We start from the raw sequence: 17106 nt of genomic DNA, 5'->3' as shown, positions 1-17106 counted from the left end.
ATCAAAGCCCTAAACGCTGGTATTATGAACGTCTGCAAGTGGTCTCAGGCAAACGGTCTACGAGTAAATGCTGAGAAAACTAAATGTATTTTAATTGGCTCACGGCACCTCATATCCACAACAGCGAAGTCCTCCATCCCGGACATTCTTGTAGACGGAAAACCCATTTCACTATCACTTTCGGTCAAAGACCTGGGAATTGTTGTGGACGAAAACCTCACCTGGAGTGACCATGTGAAGGCCATATGCAAAAAAATCTTACGCAGCATTACAATCACTGTACCGCCTAAAAAACATCTTACCACAAGAGGTAAAGAAAACACTTGTGGAATCGCTAGTTTTGTCGCAAATAGACTACTGCGACTTGACGTATGTTGACCTCAACGGTGAACTAGCAAGACGTCTACAGCGAATACGAAATGCATGTGTACGTTTTATTTATAACATCAAACATTTTGACCACCTTACCCCGGCTTTCAAAGACCTAGGCTGGTTTGACCTTTCAACACGCCGTCGCTTCCACGCTCTTACAGCGCTCTACAAAATAGTGCATTCAAGAGAACCCCCTTACCTATTTTCAAGATTCAACCCCTAAGCGCAGCACACACCTTTGCTATCCGTTCACGAAACAACTCCCTGCTCACCATCCCCTCCCACAAGACAGCGTTTTACGGAAATTCCTTCACGGTCACTGCCACCAGAGCGTGGAACGACCTCCCCAATGGCATAAGAAACTCTTCTTCTCTAGGCAATTTCAAATCAAAATTAAGAAAGCATCTTCTGGAGGCAACTTATCAGTACTGAAAACAAGGAAAGAAAATAGAATGAAACCTTTCTTGATCTAAATTTGCAGGACAAACACCGACCAACTTTTCTGTATTTTAAGTATTTTTGTTATGTGTGTGTTCATGCTGTACGTGCATTTTTTACGTTTCTTACAGCATATATCTGTATTTTTGTGTTTTTTTCTTTTTTGTGTTTTTTCTTCTTTCTTTTTGTGTTTTTTTCTTTTTTGTGTTTTTTATTTTCTTTGGTATTTTGATCTTTTATATTTCGTTAACTGTTAGATATTTCAACAAAATTTGTAAAATGTGAAGTAGAGATGGTTAAGTGTAAGAAAAGGCTTGTGCCTTAACTTCGCCATCCAAAAGAAGAAGTAAATAAATAAATAAATAAATAAATTTCTTGTACATTTGTTTTTACATGTCGCAATGATCGTCTTTTCGTCCGATTGCTGCCTGACGCTTTCCTTATACTCTTCGGTCGTTTTTGTGAGCCGGAAACCGAACGACCCGTACTACTTTGGACACTTCCACTTTCACTATCAGTTTCCGAATCTTTTTCCTGTTCAGCTTCTTGTCGAAGTCCTTTTGCTTGGTCTGATTCTGCTTCCTCTCCTTCTTGCTCTGTAGCACTTCATCACTCGATTCCTCTTGCACTTTAGTTATGTCTTCTTGTCGTCTTAGTGGTCCGCCCTTCTTCTGCTTCATAGTATGTAGGGACATTTCTTCACTTTGTCGCGTAAGTTGAATATTTAACACAGGTTCTTTTGGTTGCTCTTGCATATTTTCTTCAGTTCCTTCCTTGGTCAAAGTCTGTTGATCATTCTTGTGAATATTTTTCTCTTCCTGTATATGTATTTCCTGTTGAAGCCCTTCTGTCACCGTCAGTTGTGCTGATTCTTGACTCTGTGTCGTATTATGGTGACCCACATTTATACCTTCGTGTGTAGATGTAGACGGTGCAATTGCTTTGCTATAGGACCGAACTGCACGACCCATAACTTTGAACACTGTTGGTTTCCGTAAGTTACAATTAAACCGCATGTGGTCACTACTACCACACCATTCACAAGTCGGGATTTGACCATTATATACTACATGTGCCGTATATTGGCCTATTTTCACAAAGGAGGGAATTGGCTTCTTAATTGCCATCAAAACCTGACGCACCCCATTATACACTTTGTACCTGAATTTGTCACTCCAAGTTTCAGCTATCAATTCATCTATTGTCCCATATTCACTCAGTTTTTCACGAATTTGTCGTTCTGGCACTTCCAAAGGAAGATTAAACACTCGAACCGGCTTCACAATTCGATTCGCATCACTCAGTTTCACTGGTGTCACAGCTCCACTACTATAATAAAAATTCACTTCACCAGTATTTTCTTCTAATATTTTTCTCATTTTCCCAGGACGCACTAATTTCAAAAATACACATTTAATCGTCGTGGGAATTTGTATGGCTGCAATTTCATCCACACTCAGTTTGAATTTATCATGAATAAATTCATGTACTTCCAATGGACTAGGTTTCAAAGTTCCCGTTTCAAAACTGATTTGTATCGTATTTTCGCGATCCATTTTATACTTTACTTTTGTCCAATTCTTCACTAGCCAGTTCAACAGCACACCCTCTCCCACACGTACGTACCGATATCGCTCTGAACTTTCACTTTTCCTCAAAGCACAGAGCTCGTACGGCACGACCTACCTGTTCCGCGCTAGGCGCGAGACTTGGTCCCGCTCGGCTACGGAGGAGGACAGGTAAGATGTGAACAAGAGAGGAATTGAGGAATTGCTACATGGCTATCATGATCAATTTTTTTTGGCCCAAATTACTTCCTACAATTTACTTAAACGCATTATTTGTATCTCCAATCTCTATGTATATTTCTATTGAAACATATCTAGCATCTCGATATTGATTTTGCACAAATTCCTTTATTTTTACTATTCTTAGTTTTATCTTGTGTGACAATTACGTTATTATGTCAGGAAATTTTAATGTACAATGAACAAAATTTCTTTAAAACTTCCCTAACAAGACATTAATTAAATACAAAGAAATATATGCCCTCATAAATTTGGAACATCTCTGTGAGCCAAGAAAAAGTATCATTCATTAACCCTCAACGAAGAAGCAGTGCTCTTTTCTGTTAAAAGCACATAATATTGTTAAAACTATTCAAGATAATTCGTTTGAATTATGGAGAAAAAATATTTATTCACTATTGTTGGTGTTTACCATACTTTGTCATCATCCTTGAATATACTATGATGTACGGAACATACAACATTGTATCGCAAGAGAAAACAAGTTGATTCGTTTTGAAAAGTAGGTGAACAGGAGCAAAGAAAGGCGCATAGTTGAAACTTGCGTAACTGTAAATGTCGAATTTTGGCATAACTTTCTTTGCGAATATAAAACGATAAAATTACATTTTGTGCAGTTTTGCTCTAAAGTTCCTTCCCTCCATGAAGCACGAGGCCTTGCCCCTCTCCTGGGGACGGCGCCAGTTTCACACACAGAAATACTTCTTTAGCCTTGGGTGTTTCTTCCATTTCTAAGGAATTTGATCTACATTTTTCATAATTGTCGCATGAATTAAACAATATTCTCTAATCTGCCACCCATGTGTCAGCGTTTCTTAGACGTAGTACACCAGACTAAGGAGACTATGGCGTCTGGACTCACAGCCAATACAATCCTCTGTGGAGCTTGTTTTGTGATCTGCCCATTGTCCCACTTCATCATCACCTTCGTGATTAGCCAAAAGTGAAAATATGGAAGTTAAATAAATCAAATCCATTAATCTGATATGCTTCGTCCACTTAATAAAGTATGGGCTATTATAAATTATTTCTTAATTTAAAGGGATAAAATAAAATATCCTCTGTACAAAGCAAAGTACACCATGTTTGTGTAGGCGAGAGAGAGGGGAGGGGGTAATACATCATAGGGAAATGGTGAAAAGGGGGTAGTAAATAAGACGTACAACAGCAAAGAGAAAAGGCGAGAGAAATACAAAGGAATCCAGGAGAGGGCGAGAGGATATGTGTTTGTGTAGGGTTACCAGACGTCTGTTTTCTTTTCGGATGTGTCCTACATTTTAGCCTTACGACCGGCTCCTGGAGAATTTTGAAAAATATCATTTTGAATGTCACATAGTTTGAATTCGGAAAATACTTTTTCAGATGAACAAAAAGAAATCATGCAAGTTACAAGTTCATAAAGTGCACTCCCAAACTCAATAGTGAAATTTATTTTGATTCGTTCATTGCCCAAAATTAAAATAAAAGTTTGTACTGCTAGAGGACAAACGGAAAAACGGAAGCAATTAAAGAACAAAGTTTTGGCACCACATTCTGATGATGTCACTCTTCGGTGGGGTTTTTACTAATGGAACAAGGTTTTTCCCATTCTTATTCAATATTTTGATAGTAAAGCAGGGGTATAGAGGACAAAGTTATTGAACTAGAAACTACCCCAGATAAAACTTCTGGAACCATTTCAAGTTACGGTAATTGCCAGTGTTTGGAAGTAACTAGTTACAAGTAACTCAGCTACAAGTAACAGTTACTTTTTTGAGAATATGTAACTGTAACTAGTTACTTTCAAAACTGAGTAACTGTAACTGTACCTGAGTTGTTTCTTTACGATAGAAGTAACGTTTTAACAGTTACTTTTATAGTTACTTTGCGACACTTTTGTTGCTATGCAAGTGTCATAAATTATTGGTGATTTAGGAATCAAGTAAGCCGGAGCGATATAAAAACCCATTCTTTGAGACGTTAATTCTTGCAAACAATAGATGAAGAGGAAAAGAGAAAGTTGTGCTAAATTTGTCCCCTAGCGGTGGTCAGTCAGTAGGCTCCATTTAGGTGCCAGAAATTTCAAGGTTTATCGTATGTTTCATCTCTCGTTTGGTAGACCTGAATTCCAAAGCGATATACACAGCTCGGAAGAGAGGTGGATTTCTCAGAAGCGGGACGGTAAGCCTCTAGGAGGAGGAGCCTTCCTATTGCTGACAGTTTGCAATTGTCAGTTGCGTGCTGTGAAGTGTCTTTTGTTTCTGTAGTATGTTCCTCTGAGGTGTTCCTCTGTGACCTTATAACATCCTCCGTCTGTAAGCAGCATCCGATTAGTTTTTTCTTTGCTATAATATCGGATAAAGCTGGAGAGGGAAGAACCTACTGCAATATTTCAGTGTTTTTACGAAATAATTCAACGATACAGGTAGTATGGACGAAACTGAAGAAGACGAGACGTAGCAAATGCGCATGTGAATGGGAAATAATGTAATTCGCGACCTTAAAGTAAAAAGGTTCTATCTGCCAAGTGGTGATATTCTCAGGAGAGATAGTTAAAGATTTGACTATGTGCACAGGAAAAAATAATTATTCCAAGACGTTGTGCTTCTGGCATTGTATAGTGATCACTCCCTCTCTAATATATACAGGAAAATTAGTGAAAATATATTACTAATGTTTAGGTATTGCAACGACGAATTTGCGGTTAGAACCTTTTTACTCCAAAGTAACGTTTCAGATGAAAGTAAAAATGTTATCCCTTAAATATTCAAACTTTTTGTAAAAAAGGAAAAATGAGAAATTAGTTATATTCTAGTTATTCTATATTCTGCATGAACTATGTACATGTTAAAGTAAATAATATGTAAAAGGTGCTCCAGAGTACAAAATAATACTAACTGTTTCATCCAATACTATATACCAATTATGTAAGAGTGTGAAGATTGGATTTTGAAATAATGTTTAATAGAATGTATTGCAGTTGAAAAAAGTACCATGTTGTAAATAGTGTTGCAGAATATAATCCCAGTGGAAACACAAAACTTTCATTTTAACATAACATGGTACTGCATATCCTTTTGATAAGAAAATGAAAAGTATTTATACTCATTGGGAGTAGATATCGCTTATTGACAACAAGACTGTAAACAAATGGGAAAAAAAAGTATCTTATATGTTTCTCTTCAGCACCGTAGCAAAGTAACGTTGGTTCACAGCCGGCATCCACTTCATCATATAAGTGAGATCTGACACTTTTTCTTTACTTAATTGCTTCCTCTCTACGTTGGAGGTTCCAACAGATGGATACATAGGAGATGAACGTTGTGCCAGTTGGGCATCAGTTAGCCCAACTGCTGCAATACAACAATACGCTATGCACTGAACACAAAGACCGGAAACAAAGCAGATATAACTTGTTTACCCCAAACTTAAAACCTCATTTGCAGATAGTAATTTTTTACCCCGTTGATTTCTTCGAAACTAATATACTTCGAAGCACGATCTTTACGGAGTACAAAGAATGTAAATCAATGGTCTGCTTAAGGTCACAAACTCATTTTCGCACAAAAGTGCAGATAGAACCTTTTTACTTTAAGGTCGCGAATTGTCTCCACGTGTTCTCATTTATCTCAGTTCCTGATAATTTAAAAATGGAAGTAAAATTATTTCCGGTTAGAATTCACTTATTTATGATTATTCATCATTTCTGGACATTTTGAAAAAAGAAATATAGTTTGTTAAGTGCTATTCGTTTAAGATTTAGATGAGAAGCCATTTTCTTGAAATAACAGATACGACAGATTATTGATACAACAGTGAATTACAACACTCAAGTAGCAAACGAAAGAATCAGGAAGACCCTAACAATCATTCTCGCCTGTTTATGTAATCGTCTCAGAGAGAATTGAAAGGGTAAGTTTAAAATGCCATTTTCACCTTCATTGATAACGCACAATTATAGGCTGCTACATTTTAATTTTTATCATTTTCTGGTTCATAAACACTTGAAATTTTACTACAAATTTATGTCTCTCTGACACGCCCTTTATGCGAGACAGACCTCCCTTCTTAGAATATATTCTCTCTTTCTCTCTTTCTATACATTTTCTAGAATCCCCCCACTCCAATGGACGTTCCTTAAGAACAACAATGATAATAAATACAAATGTTTAAGTCGCAGTAGCTCAGGCCAACCTCCGTGGCGGAGTGGTTAGCACAACGCACTATATGTCAGGGGTCCCCCCACTCACGACCGGATCAAGAAAGTGTGGGGCGTTACCCCCACACCCCCTATACGCCTTCATGGCGTGGTGCTATGCACAGGGGAACACTTTACCTTTTTTACTTTTTTTACCTGGATTCTAGTTCGTTTCGGACGTGGATGTTTGTGTTTGTTCCAATGAAAATACAGAAAACAGAAAATTGACATACGTGAAAATTGGAAAATGTGAATAACGGGGATACTACCGCATAGGCGTATTCCTTTAAAAAAAAAAAAGTAGTTTGGTTGCCTGACTACCATGCGAGAGACCCCAGGTTCGATCCTTGGTGGGGTAGAGCCAATAATTTTTCCACCTGTTGAAGCGGCTCCAGCGCCCACCCAGCGTCGTATAAAGTGGGTGTCTGGTGGAAACTCTGGGGGTTAATGGATGCCAGGGACGTGGTGCTGATCACATGACCCCCACCTTCGGCCATGATCAAGAAAGTGTGGGGCTCTAACTCCACACCCCATATACGCCTTCATGGCGTCGCGCAAAGCACAGGAGCGCACTTTATTTTGTAATAAATATAAATATACGAAGACTTATATTATGGACCAGTAACATAAGTAAAATACATGTTAGTCTTCACAAAATATTTTATTACAATTAATGATCGATTTGTGTAATTTGGTTGCATGAAAATTTTCAGCAGACAGTAACTGTAAAAGTAACTTACAGTTACTTTTGAAGTACATGCAACTGTAACTGAGTTACTTTTTAAAATGAGTAACTGTAACTGAGTTACTTTTTAAAATGAGTAACTGTAACTGAGTTACTTTTTTAAATGAGTAACTGAGTTACTTTTTGAAATGAGTAACTGTAACTGTAACTGTAACTGAGTTACTTTTTAAAATGAGTAACTGTAACTGCAACTGTAACTGAGTTACTTTTTAAAATGAGTAACTGTAACTGTAACTGAGTTACTTTTTAAAATGAGTAACTGCAACAGAGTTACATTTTAAAATGAGTAACTTTGACTGAGTTACTTTTTAAAATGAGTAACTGTAACAGAGTTACTTTTTAAAATGAGTAACTGTAACTGTAACCGAGTTACTTTTTAAAATGAGTAACTGCAACTGAGTTACTTTTTAAAATGAATAACTTTGACTGAGTTACTTTTTAAAATGAGTAACTGTAACTGAGTTACTTTTTTAAAATGAGTAACTGTAACTGAGTTACTTTTTTAAAATGAGTAACTGTAACTGAGTTACTTTTTAAAATAAGTAACTGTAACTGTTACTTTTTTAAGCAAGTAACTGTAACTTAACTAGTTACCTTTTTAAAAGTAACTTTCCGAACACTGGTAATTGCCGAGTCATAATGCAAATGTTGAGAGAGTACTTTCCTTAACATCAGCACAACGGACTCATGAGAGAGATATTTCTTTCATAAAGTTTGTAAAACGTTAAGTACTGGGTTCAATATATTTTCAAATAGCTTGACTGTTCAGTTTCTCAAAAATATATCTTAACTAAACCTCAAATTCTGAGAAAAATTGGCTCCTCTGAGAAGTAAGAGGTGTATTGTATTGTTTGGGAATTTTGCATTTAAGAATTCCTTAAGAATATTTTTTAAACTGAAAAGTGTCAATTTCAAATTACTCTCTAACTTGTTCTGGAAATGAGTTATTAATTGCCAATATATTGTGTCCTACATTTTGACTTAAAAGTCCTACATTTTGGAATATCATGTCCTACTTTTCCCTTGTAACGATCTCGTAACCCAATGTTTGTGAGAGACAAACTTTATATCTGCCCACCCTAATTTATCCATATTTAGCTCCTTCCCGCCCGGTCAAAATTTTCGAGCGCCGCCCCTGATTTTAGCAAAAGAAAAACTGGATGTGTGACTGCTACAGAATACGCTCGTATTGCGAGCGAAGCAGCAAAATAATTTTTAATAAATCTATAGTTATACACACCGACAGCAATTGTGCCTGTGTGTGTGTGTGTGTATGTGTGATTCTATCCAAAATATCAAAAACTCACAGAAAACACTGCGGGGTCTTAATGGTCTTAATCGTCGGGGCCTCCTCACAATGTGGTCGTCGGCAGCAGGGGGGGGGGGGGTAAGTGTATAAAATTAACATCAGAAGGACTGTGTACATTAACCACGAACAAAATTTTGTGTAGCTGTAAAAGAGAACGAACGTGGTTGATGGAAGCTTGTAATTTCGCTACTTTTACTCCTTCCTTCTCTGAAAGTATGATTTCTCTTCGTGCTTGTTTATTTTTCACTTTCGCAATATTCTTCATTAGATACAATATCAATCTTTTAAAAATTGATTTACCTCCTCGCACCAAGTAGGTGAGTGGACACCATTGCAAGTAAGCTGCTTCTTTCACTCACTATGATTCTAACAAGGGGTTCACCAATACAATAAAGGGCCTCCCCCATGGCGCAGTGGTAGCGTCATTGCCTTGTAATCGAGGGGTCCCGGGTTCGATACCCGGTGGAGGCACAATTGGTTCGGATCCCACTTTAAACTGTAGGTCCAGTCCCGATTAGCCTTACTGTGCATAAAGTGGACTTAAAAAACAGCAACCAGTACAATAACTTTTGCACTCACTCTCTCTCACTTTTAAGCAATTCCCATTACACTTACCTGGCTGTTTTTCGAGTGTTTGCCCAACACGCTTCAGTATTAGCTCTACCAGCACCATGAAGCGATGCGTGTACTGACATGTCTCCTCCGAGAGTAATTGTCGCTGTAGAATGTGCAAAGCAAGGTCACTCACTCACTTACCTCATGGCCCTCTCCTCTCACTCCTTTATGCACACGCAATCCAGTAGTTAGTGGCGTAACAGGTGGAAATAAGTCATGGAAACATTCGGGCAAGGTCTTCACAACCAAATAATAATAAGGCAAGTTAATTTTGGTTTGAAATATCGAAAAACAGCATGTATAATAACTATAACTTTAATTTCTAACACAAGACTTCAAAAGTATGCCGCTTTGCAAGGTGCAAATTAATGGTAATTTCCCCCACTAGACTCCTAGTGACCCTGTGAAGTTGAATTTCATTCCTCACCTGTAATAAAATTGACACATTTAACACAAATTAAATTGGAATTAATTTTTAACATGTAAACTTGTTAATGATATAAGCATCATATCATGTTTAGAAATGTTATCAACTCATTCGTGGCAACACGTCTGATTACAAGAAGATCCAAACTGGATGCCCGGTGCAGTCACAAAGCACGATGATTCGGTTCCCACCTTAAACTGTAGGTCCAGTCTCGATTAACTTATCTGTGTGTAAAATGGATTTAGAAACCCATATCAAAAAAGTCTGATTCCCGTGAAACTCACAATATGTTCCTGTTCAGTACCAAGAAATTTGTCATTTTAAAAGTAGAATTAGACATACAATTAATTTGAATGGAACAGGTTCATAGATCGAGAAATTGTACACCATCGAAATTCTTCTCCATATTAGATGCTTGTATAAAGAATGATGTAACATGAGATGACAATTCGCGAAAATAAAAAAAAACTAATGAGAACAACAAAGAGTGGAACAGTTTGTCGCACTAAATACAGTAGGAATTATACTCTTTTTATCTCCAACACATCCGTTATGGTGAGACACAGTACGATCAAGAACTGTTGTATGTCACTTTTCACTACAGACACCTAACGAACCATGTGAGTGGTAGGAATACCTCATCTAGTGAAATATTTCCTACTGCTTTTGACTTCCTGTTCATTCCGTACATGAGATCCTAGAAGTTACATGTGATTAATGGCTGGATTCGGAGTGAATCGTTTCCTAGAATGCTGACTTTGGAAGACAAGATATCAAAGAAAATTTTCGGAGTTGTGAGATTGACGCCATACTAATCTGTGGTTTGAGACCGACAGAGGTAATGTGCAGCATTTGATGGTTCCTGAAATAACTACTTCATGAACGAGAGGAAAAGTACTGAGATTATTCATGAAAGCATTCAGTTCCAGAGCTAATGCGTGTCTGTTCACACAATGCGTAAGAGCAGCAAACCTTCCTTTCAGAAGAGGAACACGGGCAGAAGAAAAGTTTGTTTAACTTGCGACACCTTTTTAGCCACTTGTGAATTTGTGTTTCCCGTAATTTGTAACGTGTTGCTTGGACTTCGAGAGTGGAACACTTGTGGTAACTTATGGAAATTGAAGCAATAGGTGCAAAAATCAATTCATTGGCAGATAACTTATTAGAACAGCCTTTCCAAAATACACTGTAGGTAGAAATCTTGAAAGTCACACAGAATTTCCAGTTCAGATGTAGCACCGCATTTACATCAAAACAAAGACAACGCAAGAACTACACGTCTAAATACAAGAATCTTGTGTAATTCTCAGCGCTTGAAGTGTAAAACATTAGCTGCAGGAAGTTTCAACCAGAATTAGGGTTACCTAGGGTATGGCCCTATGTTTATTTTTTTGGTTTATTTTACTTCGCTTTTTGTGCTACTTTTGGCTAATTTGCGAATATGGAGATGAGTGATGACATGATGAAGTTGATGAATGAACAGGATAGGGACACTGAGGGACGAGGTCCTCCAGCCTCCTCTCGCCACTCACACATATCACCCTCTCTCCTGGCGTACTTGGCGTCGATTGCTAATCTAGCTATAATCTTACCAGGAGCGGTAGTGTCCCAAAGGAAAGGATGAACGGAGGATGCAGGTGATGGTGGAGAGGTAATTAACCTTGTTGCCTATCTTGAAAAAACCAAGGTGTGTTTACTGTTTGGATGTTTTCTCTATGTATAGTATTTGTGTCAGAATAAAGATAAGAAAGAATGAAAGAATATATACTATGAATAAATTGAAACAACATATATATAAATAATATAGAAAATAATAATGAAAGTGATATGTCAGAAATGATTGACTTATTCAGTCATGGTCCTTAGACCGATTCCAATGATGTTTGCTCTAGTAAAAGTATTTAAGACATCACAATCACAATTTAGAATCCCTTGTCCTTGCTTAGCAACATATAATAATATGATATGATATAAAATAGAATAAATAATTTGATGATTATATAAGAAATATAATACAGTATACTAAGCACAGAACATTGATACATAATTAAGATTAATACTGTGGATCCTTAGATCCTTTAGCCTCTCAAAGTGAGGGGAGTTACTAGACCGGATGATGGCTTCTGCTTTAGTCTCCTTTCTTCGACTTGGATTTAGTTTTCCGCATCTAGAGGTTCCTGGACGTCATCCAATGGATAAATGTAAAGTTCATGACAGATCCGTGGATGAAGTTTCACTAGTCCATGGTCCATTACCAGGCTTCTTGGAGTGATCACACTCACAGAATGAATGAACACTCACAAACATCCATACCCAGGCCGGGATTCGAACCCAGGACCCCTGACGTCGTAGCGCGATGTGCTAACCACTCCACCACGGCCGCTGGCGTATGCTCCTATGGTTTAACATTGTGACGATGAGACAGCTGGGGGATGCTTTGTGAAAATATAGCTAGCTGGAGGAATACGACCCTCCCTGGATTCCCCTCACTTCGAACGCTTGTGTTAGTAATCCTTTAATGCCTCTCTCTGTTTTAAACATACACCCGCCGGCATCCGTGGCGGATTGGTTAGAACAGCGCGCTACGACACCAGGGGGTCTAGGTTCAAATCCCGGCCTGGGCATGGATGTTCTTTGTTAAGTGTCCCTTCATCAATTTCATCATCACTCATCCTCATCTTTGCTATTAGCCAAAAGTGGCAGAAAATGGAAGTAAAATGTACCAAATCAATCAAAGTTAATTTTTCATACCTTTCAAAAGTCAGTAGAAATTAACAGTTAGAGTTAAGGTCGTAAGCTAAACGTATCGTGACACAATTGGAAGATGTATCTTGATTTCTCAAGGATTCCACTCTCTCCCTGAAGACAGTTCGAGTAACAACCGACTACGAATCAGAAGGCGGAAACCGTGGTCGTGTTGGAGTAGCGGACGGAGCCTCGAGCGGAGGGATAGCCTCTTTGCTCGGGACCTTTTCAAGCGCGCGCTTTTCAAATTAGTCGCGAAGGACAAAAAGCATAGCTCCAGAACGAATTGTCGTAGAGAGATGCAATCAATTACGTTTTCTTTCTTGACGATAGGGACTTTACAGGAGGTAGAGATTTATACATTGTGCCATCCAATAATGAATGCCGAAGGAAGAAGAAAAGGAGGAAAATTGATTTTAAGAAAAATGGCACACGATAGGCCCCTGTGGTCTCCACAATAACACGACGTTAATGGCAAAATGTAGTATGTAGCAGTGATAAATTCCTCCAACCATCCAAAGTTTAGTTGACCATCTGAGCCACAGAGGCCGATCCTTTATCCTGCAGGGGTAGAAGAAGGTTAAGAATTTATACAGCAATGATAACCTGACGGTTACATCCTTGCGCCAGGAGGTGCCAACCATAGTCACCTGATTGGGTGCAGGAACGTAAAATGTGTAAGATTCGGAGGGTTTAACGGGTTTAACGTGCATCAGCACTCCAACCACTACGCCAGGACGACAATAGAATTTCAATAGTAACAATGCAGCATATATATAATATTAAGTCGAATATGTCACTAATAAAGAAGAAAACAGAACTGAAATAGTTTATAAATGGAGCAAATTAATTTGTTTATATATGTTTATAAATATATATAAATAAATAATTTAATGCTATTAATTAATTATATAATAATTGACATATATTTCACGACAATTTATATATATATATATATATATATATATAACCAAGGTTTCGGGCTTGGCTCCCCTCAAAAAATCCTGGGTACGGGCCTGCTGAACCAACGGGGGAGGGGGCCTGATTCTAAGGGCATAAGAGATCGTGTTTCATTTTAACCCAATCGCCGCGATATCAAAGAAACGACCCCCAGCCATTTGTGTGTTAAGATATAAGGAATTGATCTAAAATTTTGTCACCCAAAAAAATTCCCATGACGCAGGCGCGTCATGAACCTCCCTGTGGGCACCCCTGTCTCTCATAACACCACCGCTCAAGGAGATTAGGCAAGCTACCGCGAAGTAGGAATCCTTGCTCGGAAAGGAACGTCACAGATTCCTGCCGTGACTGCCGAGTGAATGAGTGAGTGAGTGATTTAGTTTATTTTACTTCGCGTTTTGTGCCTCTTGGCTAATTTCCGAAGATGGGGATGAGTGATGAAATGATGAAATTGATGAATGGACATTCACAAACATCCAAGCCCGAGCGGGATTCGAACCCGGGAACCCTAGCATTGCAGCGCGATGAGCTAACCTCTCGGCCACGGGGTCCGACCCGTGACTGCCGAGGAAGGGCCAGAGAAAGCTGAGCATGTGAGAACCTTTCCGAGAATATCCAGAACACTGGATCATTGAGTGGTTGGCACAGCGCGCTACCACGCCAGGTGTCACAGGTTCAAATCACGCCCTGGGCATGGCTGCTCCTTCATGAATTTCATCACTCATTTCTACCTTCGCCATTAGCCCAAAGTAGCAGAAAAGCGAAATAAAATAAAGCAAATCAATCAACTGAGTCATTGATTGGTTTATAAAGGAAGAGAAGGATCAAAGGATAGAAAGCAGCTAAAGAAGAAAAGTAACAAATGAAAGAAAAACTAGATGTAAAAGAGGAAAGAGAGAAGTTAGAGGAAGAAATGTCACCGAACAAAGAGGCATGCATGCTGCCTGCAAGAAACCCGAAAGAAGGATTTTAGCTGAGACAAGATTTTAGTGTACTTCATAGCACAGTGGTTCAGATTCCACTTTAAACTGTAGGTCCAGTCCTGATTAGCCTTTCTGTGCATAAAGTGGATTTAAAACAACAATTCATTCATTCTATAGTGCGTAGAGTTCGAGATTTTCGCCGCATCGGAAAATTCCGAAAGCTTCCCATCCCGACACTGCTCCTGAAATGGCGAATCCCGAACCACAGGATTAGAAAAGTTTCCCTTCATAATCCCAACCCGACCAAAAGTTTTTGTCCCGCGCACGCACATCCCTAGTTACGCAGAAAAGACTATTCTAATGCCTGTCGTGAAAACGTTCCTTTGTTGTTGTTTTCTTAAACATAACTAGTAGCCTGTAGATCACAGAAAGCAGTATTATTTATAATAAAAATCACCATTCGATTCACATAATCTCTTTCTAGATATCTCAGGGATATCTAATGCCACTATGCCCCTTCTCTTTCGGGCGGTCATGCTAAACACCCTAAATTAATCAGAACTAAAATGTGCCATGATCATGTTAGTTGCAGCACAGGACTGGTGATGTAGGGAAAAAATTTACCTACTTTTGTTCCATTGAACTGGTTTATTGAACCCTATATACAAGGTCGGCTTATCATGTGAAATATCTTTTGGCATCTATTAATTGACATAAGTGATTTAAAAAAAAACAAGTGTCCATTATTTTGTATTTAAATCCGATTTATATAGTATTTAATACAAGAACAAATATTTACAATACGAAATTCCTGAATTAAACGTAATATGATTACATTGAATTCCACTCAGCATCTAATAAACGTAACAGTGATTAAAGTAATTGTTTGTTACATTTTGTTTTTGTGGTATTTATAGTTTAATATGAAATTATACATTACAAAACACACTTTTTGCACTTATTTACTCTTTCACATATTTATCTACATTTTGTGCACTTAGTTACATTTTCACATATTTACTTACATTTAGATGAAGAAAATAATCATTGGAAAGTTCTCAGCCTCAGAAATAATATTCCAAAATCTTTGAAATATATTTGACACTTACATACGAGATTCTTTGCTTTCTGTTAATTCATATATGTATACTACATACAAGACCATTTAAACAGAAGCTCGTACACAACAAGAACACAAATGACAGTCATAATAAAAAAACACACATTAGATATTCTCTATAATAAAATAAGTTACTTAATTTTAATCTAACCTAGTATTATAGCCTAGACAAACAATGCTATAATATTATCAAGAAAATTGAAAACTTTTACAAGGCACTGATTCCCATTTGATTTACCACCATGCGTGCGTGAGTTCACCCATTAACACATTGTTCACATTTGTGAAGAAATAGGTGTCTGAAAAATAATTTAACCACCATATTATCTTCGGATTTTGTGCCCTACTTTCAATGATTTATAATTTCAAACCATGAGAAAGAGGAAATAAAATAAACACAAGATATTTAATGGATTTTAACAAATTCATTTGAAGAGATATCTCCATTATTTTTTTCAACACCATTTTCACGATCTTAACTAATCTACACATCCACACTTTTCTCATCCATCACTTTATTAAGAGCACAAAGGAATCTGTGTTCTGGTTGAAGTGCCACATCGTTAGTTAAGTGCCCTTGCTGTTTAGGTCATTCTTTTACTAAAGCTACAATCTGCACGTGGTTAATACAAGGTGCACGGATTGAGACTGACACATTTCAATTAGTTGCCATAATTCACTACACAAAGATAAGAGCAGATAATGCACTGGGTGAGTTACAGGAGCCGCTAGCTATTTAGCCGCAAAGAAGTGCCGGATCTACAAATTTTGGACTCCCCGTAATATAGCTATTACCACAGCCCTCTCTATGTATCTACATTTGTATAAAACACACACACATAGATACTGTATATACATATTATTTATTATTATTATTTATTATTTCCATAGGGTTACAATTAAGCCATACAACATTTCATTTTGAACAAAATTAATACAAATAATGACTTGATGCCCTATATAGTAAAAAAATATGCAAAAGCTACATCTAAGGAAAATGTGATGAATTTACATTAGTAGCTATATATAGTGTTCTATAGTAGCAATGAAATAAAGAAAGTTTGAGAGTTATACACATTTAGAAGAAAAGAAAGTGTAAAGGTGTGTGGGTTTGGATATGAGTGTGTATGGAATTGCTGTTCGAAGTACAGGGATGAAAATTTTAAAATATATGTGTGTGGGTGGGGATGGTGAGGGGGGGGGTAAGCACTGAAAATAATATTACTGGAGTTAGAATTTATAGACATGTGAACGTAGAAGACGACAGAACTGCGCTTTGCTGGTACTGAGTTTGATCTTCGTCGGGAGTGAATTCCAGGTTACCGCTGCTAAGTACGAGAAAGACTTCTGACCAAATCTGCTTTTGTTGGGTTTGGGGATTACAAGGTCTCTATGTAAGGACGATCTGGTGTTTCGGGTGCTGAACTCTGAGCGGAGCTTAATCCTATGATGCAATGGAGATGATTT

At 37.7% G+C, this 17106-nt stretch overlaps 1 protein-coding gene across 5 annotated transcripts in view; it reads right to left on the bottom strand.

The window, feature by feature from the left end:
* LOC145999699 (uncharacterized) overlaps nt 1-17106 on the bottom strand; it is an 80644-nt gene that overhangs the window by 31456 nt on the left and 32082 nt on the right. For 2 of the 5 annotated variants that reach the window (XM_083136943.1, XM_083136948.1), the window contains exon 1: nt 9465-9553. The exons of the other annotated variants lie outside the window; for them this stretch is intronic. The gene's annotated coding sequence lies outside the window, so the exon portion shown is untranslated. Of the gene's footprint in view, nt 1-9464; nt 9554-17106 lie in introns of those variants that run through there. 5 annotated transcript variants of the gene reach the window in all.

Source organism: Lepisma saccharinum, chromosome 15 (assembly GCF_977018435.1).
Source record: "Lepisma saccharinum chromosome 15, izLepSacc3.1, whole genome shotgun sequence".
Classification (NCBI taxonomy): Eukaryota; Metazoa; Arthropoda; class Insecta; order Zygentoma; family Lepismatidae; genus Lepisma; species Lepisma saccharinum.
Note: the sequence above shows the minus strand (reverse complement) of the source record. Positions and strands in the feature narration are given on the sequence as shown.